Raw genomic sequence first — 10,594 nt, 5'->3', positions numbered from 1 at the left:
CTGGTGGCCTTTCATTAAATACTGGCCCCAGACAGGATCTAATTACTGCAGAGCAATTAATGATACTGTAACGTGGGATGGGGAAGATTCCTTTCTCTTCTGTCTCTGGGACTCATCTGGAGCACATTTAGGAATATTCCTGGAGATGGTGACACCGAAGTGGAGAACCTGCTGTAACAATTCCAAGAATACACGAGAGAGCTCTTTTAATTATGTCCCAAATGAGCATCAGAAATACAAGAACTTCACATTTAAAGGAAAAAAATAAGATAAAGCCAAAGTTAAAAATTCAAGCCCCTCAACTCTTCTCTGTGTTCACATACATGGAAGGCACCAAAAGCGGAATTTTTGGTAAAACGTGTTAAAAAGGAGCTGGAGGAAAAGCCCAAAGCTTTTTAACTGTGCTCTGGCAGCACCTGCAAAGTCTTTCAGTTGAAGAAGTGCCACTGATTTTTTTTTTTTTTTTTTTTTTTTTTTTAAGAACACAAAATCTTTTGCTGACATTTGGAGAAGTAAATAATTCCAGAGCAAATTAATCACCCTGCAGAACCCGTTTTAAAGGTGAGGTGGGTTATCACAGCTCAACAGTTCCTGCTCAGGGACCCCGGGGGGGTAGTGGATTCCACCTCAAACACTCAGCTTTGGTCCCTTCAATGCTGTTGATTGTGATGTCACAACAAAAGCCCACAAACAGAATAATTTTTTGTAAGTGCAGCTTTTTAAAAGCCACCTGAACACTGCAAAGGAACTCAGTTCCCTGAATTCTCTTGCATTTGAAGTATCTCTTTGGCCAAACATCTGGGCATCCACATTTATTGGCAAAATTGGAGGGGAAAGCTGAACTGTGATTTCATTTTGCTGCTCTCCAGTTCCCCAGCAGAGGAAGGATAAATTCTGCATTCAAAATATCTAAATATTTTAATTCAATAGGAGATATTGAATGGCTTATATTTGCATTTTCTTCATTGAAAACCATTGCTCAATATTTCCATTTCCAGAAATTTTTCAAATGGGGGGTTTTTAATTCTCAAACCACACTTGGTAATTTTATTCTGAATATACTTAGTGTCAACTCAGAAATTCATTCTGCTGTGGGGGCTACCAAGTGATTGCCTTGCTTCAACACACTTTTTACATTTCCCTCCCCAACCCAGAAATGTGTCAGCAGTTTAAATTTACTTGATTCGTTTTCTCCCCAGTTTTTCCTGTGTTTTGCAGTGAATCAACAACTCTATTCATAGAGCTCTTTGAGATATCTGCTGCTGCTGCCTCTCCAAAAAATACGGATCTCTGGCTCACAAGCCTTTCTGTAGGAGTAGGGATCTCTGCCAAGAAATTCAGGGGAGACACCGCTTCTCCTGGAAACTCCATCCTTGGATTTTAGCAACAAATTGAGCTCTTTTTTGGTGTTTGTTTCAGCTGGATGTCTTTGGTGTCCCTGCTCTGTGTGGGCAGCCTGGAGCAGGTCACATCTCAGTTTGAGATCAGTTTTAAGGGTATTTCACTACAGGCATGAACTAAGTTGCATTTTCCAGGGATAAAATATTGCTGTTGGATTTCCCTGTCAGGGATGAAATTTTATGTCCATGCCTCTTCCTGCAGTCAATTCCTACAAAATCTACCAGCAATAATTTAGGATCATGGAATCCCAGAATGGTTTGAGTTGGAAAAGGCCTTAAAGATAATCCAGCCCCATCCTCTGCCATGGGCAGGGACACCTTCCCCTATCCCAGGTTGCCCCAAGCCACATCCAGCCTGGCCTCGGACACTTCCAGGGATCCAGGGGCAGCCACAGCTTCCCTGGGAAATCCATCCAGGGCCTCCCCATCCTCACATGGAGGAATTTCTTCCCAATTCTCTCCCACCTAGCCCTGCCCTCTGGCAGTGGGAAGCCATTCCTGCCCCATTCCCTCTGTCCATGGAGAACAATGACAATGAACAGGCTCTGCTGGTGTGTTACAGCCCCTCACCCCCACCTTCCATGAGGTCTTCCCAACAGGAATCTGGGAGAGGATCCCAAATTCACTCTGCTGACTGAGGTGGCAGTGCCCAACCTCAGGTGAGATGTATCGGCATCTGGGGATCACAGAATCCCAGGATGCTTTGGTTGAAAGGGACCTTAAAGATCATCTACTTCCAATTCCACTTCCACTGTCCCAGGCTGCTCCAAGCCTCCTCCAGCCTGGCCTTGGACACTTCCAGGGGTGGGGCAACCACAGCTTCTCTGGAAAATCCATTCCAGGGCCTCCTCACACTCACAGCCAGGATTTCCTTCCCATTATCCCAACTGTCCTTGCCCTCTGGCAGTGGAAAGCTGTTCCCTCTTATCTCATCACTCCCAGGAAGCTCAGACTGGAAATTCCTGTTTCCCAGAGCCTGAAGTTGTGTGTGTGTGCACAAATCTTTGTTTTTTCCAAGTAGAGACTCAGATTTAGGGGCTGTTCCTGGCTGGGAGGACAAAGGTCTCATGATGGGAGAGAAAGGAGAGGGATTTGTAGCAATGTTTTATCCTCACCACGTTCCCATCACACGGTGGGAATGATGGATATGTCTCAGTCTTCCAGGATCCCACAGTGGTACTAATGATGAATCAAGGAGAGCTTCTTCAGGGATGATTTGGTGCCTAAGTGCTGTTTGCAAAGTTCCAAGTGAGATCCAGGGGGCAGCTGGATGCTGTCCCTGGCAATCTGCATTGCTGGAGCCTCAGGAGTGAGTCACACCCAGGGATGGGACAGAGGTGACGTCTGTGGGATGACTGCCCTGGCTTTGCCTGGAAACGGGGTCAGAGTCACCTTTGCACCCATGGTGATCACCAAGGCTTTAAACAGCCCCAAATTCAAGTTCTGGTGCAATCCTCACTTCACAGGATGTTTTTCATTTGGCTTCATGCAACATCTGCACCCCTCTGGGCTCCGTGACCTGGGTCAACTTCTGCTTCTCTAAAAAACAGGCTTTGTTTTAATGATTTTGTCAATCCATATGCACAACACCATCTCCATGGAGTCTGTGATAACCTTTCACTCGGAATACAAAGTTTTCCAATCTGGATTAACACTGAGAGGCAAAAAATTGACTGTGCAAGCCTAGAAAATGGGTCAAGCTGAACTTTGTTGTATCAAATACACCTTAACGAGAGTTTTCCCTCCTGTTTGTAATGGCACAGAGCCATTTGTGATGAGGAGCTGTTTAATGAGGAGCTCACATGTTCTGTCTGGCTTGCAGGAGTCTGTCTCCAAGACAGATCCTGCAGTGCTTGGTTTTATGGGAGAAGGAGGTGGCCTCTCTGTCCTCCAAGAAAGGCCCAGGATTTTTATTCTTCATAAAATTATGGTGGCTGAGTGACCTCATTTCCCTCATGTTCCTCAGCAGTGAATCCTATTCCCCAAATATTAGCACAGCAATAAACTTGAGACCTGTAGAAAGCTTTGGAGCCATTGTCCAAAAAAAACAGAGCGAACTTGTGGTGACTTCCAGATGGAAATGTGGGCAAAATGCACCAAACAGGAGCAGCCAATGTCATAAATCACAATTATTAACTGGTGTCATTATTTCATCCACAAAGAACAGTTTTTACTTGTCTTTTTTTTTTTTTTTTTTTTTTTTTTTTTTTTTTTTTAAGAGAGATGTGAATCAAACATGAAGTAGGAAAACTGGAAGAGTTGTTTCCAAGAGTGGTTTTCAAGGGCTGTTTTGAAGAGCAGTTTTCAAGAGCAATCATCTTCCTGCTCTCTGGGTGACACGGTGAAAACCTTTGCTGCCTTTTGTCCCCAAGCCATATCCTTCAGAGGATGAATATTTCTGCATTTAATTCTGATGTTATGCAAATGGGAAGATAAATAATCATGTCAGTGCCTCTCAGAGGTGAGGGTACAAAGGCTTTCCATGGCTTTCCATGGCTTTGCACAGTAGGATGGTGTAACTGCAATAAAACTCTGTTTTACTCACTGCTTTACACTCAGCTCAACTCTAAACCAGCTCCTTTTGAAATCATTTACTCATTTTCTTTTTTTATATGGATCCTGCCAGGCTTCAGAATAACTGAAGTGGAGAATATTAGGAATGGAGGAGCAGGGAAGATAAACAATCTTGAGAGCAGCCTACAAATGCAGCTCGTTCAGTGCTGGAACGGGAACGTTCAGGCACTTTTTCCAAAAGAAGCAATTAGCACTTTTTAAATAGCAGTATTATGTGGCTGCAAAAACTCCTCGTGTTCACTGCCATGAGGAATGGATGAGGCTTATTCACCACAACAAAAAGGATCTTATTGAAAACAGGGAAGAGATAGAAGACCTGAAACCTAAACTTTTGTTGGAAGTTGGTGGCTGTATAATCCACGCGGAGAAGGAGCTGGGTTGGTTAAGGTGGACAGCAGACATCCATAGGTTTGCTACAGGAGTTTTTTGAGGTTCCCATGGTTCTTGCCCCAGCATCCTCAGAGCTGAAATGTTTCCTGGTTTACTATTTCACTATAGAATCCCAAGATTGTTTGGGTTGAAAGGGACCTTAAACCCCATCCCATTCCACCCCTGCCATGGACAGGGACACCTTCCACTGTCCCAGGCTGCTCCAAACCCTGTCCAACCTGGCTTTGGACCCTGCCAGGGATGGCACAGCTACATATGATGGAGCTTCCCACCCTCACAGGGGACATTTGGTGGCTGAAAACCACCAGCAGCACAGGAAGACTGTGGAATTCCCAACCCACAGCTGTAGGAATGGTTTGGATTCAGCTCTATCCATAACAGCTGCAGGAAATCCAGATCCCACCTGGGGTGACTGAGGGACTGTGGGGCTCATCCCACAAGCCCAGGTCAGCTGGGGCTCTGTTCAGCCAAGCCTCAACAACCTTCAGGGACAGAGACCTTGATCACTGGGAAATCTCCCCTCAAGGGAGAAATTTCTATTGAATTTAGTGGATATTGGGAAAATTGATGTGCGGGTCAGGTGTTCAGGTGTAAGTTGGGACCTGCAACGTTTCTTCTAACTTTGCTCCATTTTCTTGCATTTTACCCATGCCTTGTCAACTTTCAGAAATGTAAATAGGGGCTGGAGCAGATGTGCCTCAGTCTAGGATAGAAAAATCAGTATTTTGTCCTTTTGTCTCTGAGCTGTTGAGGAAGTTCTGGAAGAGGATTGTGGACGTGACCCAGCAGATCTGCTCTGCTGTGGAACGTGGGCCCACTCTCTTGTGCTGCCTCAGAATAGGGTTTGAAAGAAATAATTCTTATTTCCATACTGAGTCATTTCTGGCACTTTGTTGAGAGAGTGAATTTCGTTTCAGCTGGTGGTGAATTGGGGACAGGTGCAGAGGATCAGCTTTTTGTTTTCCTGGCAGATGCAAGGAGGGGGGAGAGCGACGTGGGTCTCCTCCATAAAGCAGCCACAGAATAATGGTAAATCAAGACTAAAGCCTTTCTGATGAATAAAGGCAGAAGAACAAAGTTTCAGAAGAAAATGTGCTCCACAAAAAAACCCCCAAACAACCCTGAAGTTTCCAAACTTGCAAAATATGAGTTTCTTATAAAGTCAGATATTCATAATTTGTTTTAGTGGGTTTGAAATGTCTCATGGAATCATTTAGGCTGGAAATAACCCAGCTGGAGGAGCAGAAGGTGGATGAAGCCATCCAGCCCAGGTAGGTGAGAAGTTTTACAACAGGTACAGACCTCAGTGCAGACCCTGCCCAGCACCTTGGACTTGGCCCTTGTGGTCCTGGCCACCACAGACATTTCTCACCCATTCATTGCAATCTGTTTTCCACACTTATATCATTTCTAAAAGTGTTTTTGGGTGGTTTGGGCCTGCTGTTTTATTCTTTAAATGGTCATTTCTCAGTTAGAAAAGGCTACAATAAAAGTCTTCAACAATTTCAAAGCTCTGTCTTGAAAAAAATAATATAATGAATAAAATTAACTATGAAATACTTGATTAACTGATTAAATTTGGGGTTTAAACACTGGCAAAGCTGCAAGATACTTTTTACTGTCAAGCAGTGGACCCTCCTGGCTTTGGGGGCAGTTTTGGGGCAGCCTGATGTACAAGCACAGGCTTTGGAGTGAAAGAAAACCCGAGTGGTGATTTCAGCAGAGCCCCACCCCAGGATCCACATCCTGCCTCCCTTTATCCTTCCAGGGATAAACTCTGAGCTGCAATTCCACCCCAGCTCGGCAGTTCCATGACTTTCCGTCGTTTTCCATCGTTTTTCCAGCCAGCCACAGCCGTGTCCCAGAGCTCCTCTCCCGTGCAGTGACAACACAAGCAGCATTTGGCCACTTGGCAGCTCCAGGGATGCTGCTGAGGCTCCTCCAGCTCCAGAGATTCGTGTCTCCAGCGGGGAGGACACAAGGAATAATTTACCTGTGGGCTCACACGGGCTCATCCTGGAGCAGCCCCGGCAGATGGACGAAGCTCCAAATCCCTCACTTAGGCGCCTCCTGAGCTGAAGGATGGGGATGGATGCTGGGCAGGGGATGGAGGCTGCAGGAGGTGGATGCTGCAGCCAAGGCTCCTCCCGGCCCCGTGTGTCCATGGCCCCGTGCCCGTGGGAAAGACCTGGGCAGGTCTGAGGATGCGTTTTAGAGGAGGAAAAGCGCCAGGGAAAGGAAGGATCCGAAGCCCCGTGGGTGGTTGGCAGGGGAGGCTGCAGGCTCTGCTGGCAGGGAATGCAGGGCTGAGATTCCTGGCTCTGGAATCCGGCTGCAGCATCCCTGTCCCATCCCCGGTGTCACGGCCAGCCCGGGCAGTGTCCAGGGAGCTGGAGCCATCCCTGAGAGGGCAGCAGCATCAGCGACACCCTGTGCCAATTAACACCCGCAGCCGAGCGGTCGCGGTGGGTCATTAACCCGCCAGCGGAGGCGCATCCCGGCTCTGCCTTTATCCATGGCCACATTCCCGAGCGGAGCCTCCGGCTCAGTCACCCCGGACCGGCTCATTCCCACCAGCCCCCGGCCTAATTAAAGGGCCTGATGTGGAGTAATGGCTGCGCTAATTAAATGTTGCTGTTTATCATTAAATAATGAGGCTCATTAGCATAGGCTGTGCAGAGAGAGCTCTACAGCCCGGCTCTGCCCAGAAATCCTGGGAGTTCTCTGCTCCAAAACTGGGTGATCCATGGGTTTTGGGGTTGGTTTTTTTTTTTTTTTTTTTTTTTTTTTTTTTTTTTTTTTTTTTTTTTTTGTTTTTGTTTTTGTTTTGTTTTTTTTTTTTGGGGGGGGGTTTAGTTGTTTTGGGTGGGGTTTTTTTGGTTGGGTTTTTTGTTGGGTTTTTTTTGTTTGTTTGTTTGTTTTGGGGTGAGGTTTTTTTGAGGTTTTTTGGGTGTTTTTTTTTGTTGGGGGGGGGGTGGTTGGGATTTTTGTTTGTTTGTTGGTTGGTTGGTTGGTTGGTCTTTTGGGGTTTTTTTTGGTCTTGTCCAGCCTGCTAAAGCATTTTGACTTGTTTAGCCAAAAGAAGTTTAAATTTTGCACATTTGAACAGGCTGTGGAGGGGAGCATCCATCTGCCTGCTGTTTGGGGTCACTATTGATCCTCCCCGCGTTCCAGAGGCACCAGGAAAATGTGATATCGAGCACGTTTCCCAAAGGGAACATTTTTGCATGTGCACAAAGCTAAATTGATTACAAGAGTGCAGCCAGCACCGTGACAAATTTCAGCTGGTTGTTTTGCTGGCGCACCACAGAAACAATGTGGGGGTTTTTTTGTGTAATTTCTGCACCGTAATTCTCGTATTTCCTGAACAAAGCAGAATATCAAAGAGCAGAGCATTAAAGACTTGTATCCACTGAAATATTCACAATACGAAACCTTAACACATCTCCAATAGTAATTTAAAACATTCCAGACATTGTGTCAAAATAAAAACTGGGATAAAAGCCCCAAAACATGTGGCAGGGCTGAAAATCCAACTTGTTTTCACCACTCGGTTGCAGATAGCCCTGGTGAACCAGAAAGTCCTTTTTATCGTCCTCATTTTATAAAATTTATTATCAGAGAGGCCAGCTGGGATCACTGTGGCTAAAGATTATTAACATTTCCATTACCATCACTTTATAGCTTGGCCATAAACATCCCTCAGAACTGGGATGGTCCAAGGCTTTGCTTAGGAAGAAATTTTTACCCTCAGAACTTCGAATGACTTAGGAACCACTAAGGAGGGCAAAAGGAAAATAAAAAGATTGATTTTCCTCATGGTGGATTTTTTTTTCAGCCTTCATAACATGGAAGTCTGGTTGTAATGGACACTGCTCCTTCTTATTTGCTGTTTTTCCTGGGAAATAGCTTTGTATGAGAGCAAAATGGAGCAAAAATGGGATTTGGGGTTTTTTGGTGGTAGGTTTGTTTCTGCAATGGGGTTTGTGCTTGTGCTCCTGCAGAAGGGCAGAATTGGGATTTACCCTGGCTGTGATGTTTTTCCCTCTCCATTAACAACGGAAAAAAAAGCCTGGACATTTTACTGTGAAACTGCACTGAGAGAGGGAAAACTGGGAGTGATGAGAACCAGAGCAAAATGCCCTTTTGCCGGATACAATGGGATAATTTTATTCATAAAATGGCAAATAATTTCCATGCTGGAAAGCATTTTGCTCTTTCCTAGCAGGGAAACAATGGGCACAATTCATGCAAACACCAAGGAAAACACGTCTGAAGGCAGAGAGAGCTCCAGAGGCTCCGTGTGAGTGTGGTAAATGCTCCTTTAATTCCACATCCAGCCCCGGAGCTCCCACAGGGATCATTGCCACACATGATGCCGTGCCCTGGATCAATAGGTTAAAGCTTCCTCATCACTTTGTACCAGTGGGTCAAATAAAGCTTTATATTTAGCTCCCAAACCACCTTTGTGCTGTGGTATCCAAGAGGGAGGAGCTCCCTGGAACCTGCTGGATTTGAAATGCTTTCCTGTAGGAGCGCTATCAGTGTTATCTCCATGTGAGCATCAGACAAGGAGTTTGACTCTGATCTATTTATTTCCCATTAGAGGAGCCCATTAAAGGAGATTAGAGGCCAACTCAAAGTGCACAAATCATTCTTTTTGCTACTGAGAACCAGGAAAATAAGAGAAAAGATTTTTTTTTCATCCCTTACCAAGCAATTCCAGGTCCTCTATGTCAGGCAAATATTCAGGAAATATTCATCCACACTAACACATGGACAATGCCAGGATGCTCAGGAAAATCTCATCTCCTGGCAGCACCTGGGATCTTGCCAAGAAAACAAAAATTAGAATTAGAATTAGAATTAGAATTAGAACTAAAATGAAAACAAAAATTAAAATGAAAACAAAAATGAAAATTAAAATTGTGTTATTCCTGGCAGGGAAGGAGAGAAGGTGTTAAATAAGCCTGGCAAGGGTTGCAGGGCTGTAGCACATCCAGGGATTCACATCCATAAGAGCTCAGATGGGACATGAGATTTGTGGGAAAAAGTGGCAGGGCACCCATGAATCTATAGCAAAACACAATACTTCATAAATAAAAATATTTGCTACTCACCATTGTTCACAGCCACAATGTCCCACCTGAAATTTATCCTTCTGAGCAGATTTTTGGAAAGACTGGGAAGAAAGGTTGTGGTGCAAAATTACATTGATTTCTTATTTAAAATAGAGTTTCCTGGGGATTTGTCTCTGTGCTGACTCTGTGTGAGTGTGTGGGGTTTATACTTTCATTAAATAAAAACCTAACGAAAATAAGGATCTCTGAAGTTGGAGGTTGGGAATGACTCCGCTGCCTCTGGAGAGAGGCTGTTCTCTCTGTCTGAGATGTTTTACTTCTGAGAGCTCCACAGCCGCTCCTTTGCTTCCAAAAACAGCTACATTTCACTTTGGTAGCATTTGGGGGAGGATTGTGATTGACTGAGAGGTCGATTGTCTACATTTTCTGTTCAATTCAAAACACGGAAAATACAAATTCAAATTACACCCAAATTAAATTCAAACCTGAAAAAGGCTCTTTTTGCTTACTCAGAAACAGCCTCAGTGCTGCTGCATGCAGGAGCTCTCCTTTAAATGTGTTTCTCCCAAGATTTGGCCAAAACAAAACTTCTAAAATGTTTTCCTTTATCCCCACATCACATTCCTGCATCCTGCAGGTAAAACCTGCTCGGAGCCATTCAGCTCCAGGCTGCACCAGCAGACCCCTGAGTGTGAAGGATATCAGGCAGACCAAAAACAAGGGTCAGGATTACTCTGGCTGGTGTTCTCCTGGGTATCCCGAGGGCTCAGGGAATTCAGGAGGAAATTCCACAGGAAGTTTTGTGCCAGGTTTTGCCTCCTCTGCTGCAGTGTTGCAGCATCATTTTATGGAGCACACGGAATATTCGTGGGTTCATTACTCCCACCTCTATTTCCCCCGAGAGCCAACATGAAAACTTCATTATTTTTTTAATTTAACTCACTAGAAACACTGAAAATTGCTTTGAGCAGCCAAGGCTGTACCTAAAATGCAACAAGCAAGCTCTGCTGTATGTAAAATACAAAAATCTCTTGCTCTGGTCCAGTTCTCTGTGTGCCTGGTGAAATAGTGGAACGTGGAATAACAGGCTTTAAAATCCCCTTCATTATGGAACAACAGGTTTAAGAACCCTTGTTCTGTACCAAAACC

Source organism: Zosterops lateralis, assembly GCF_965231275.1.
Source record: "Zosterops lateralis genome assembly, chromosome: Z".
Lineage (NCBI taxonomy): Eukaryota > Metazoa > Chordata > Aves > Passeriformes > Zosteropidae > Zosterops > Zosterops lateralis.
The sequence above is the reverse complement of the archived record's forward strand: the minus strand, read 5'-3'. Positions refer to the sequence as shown.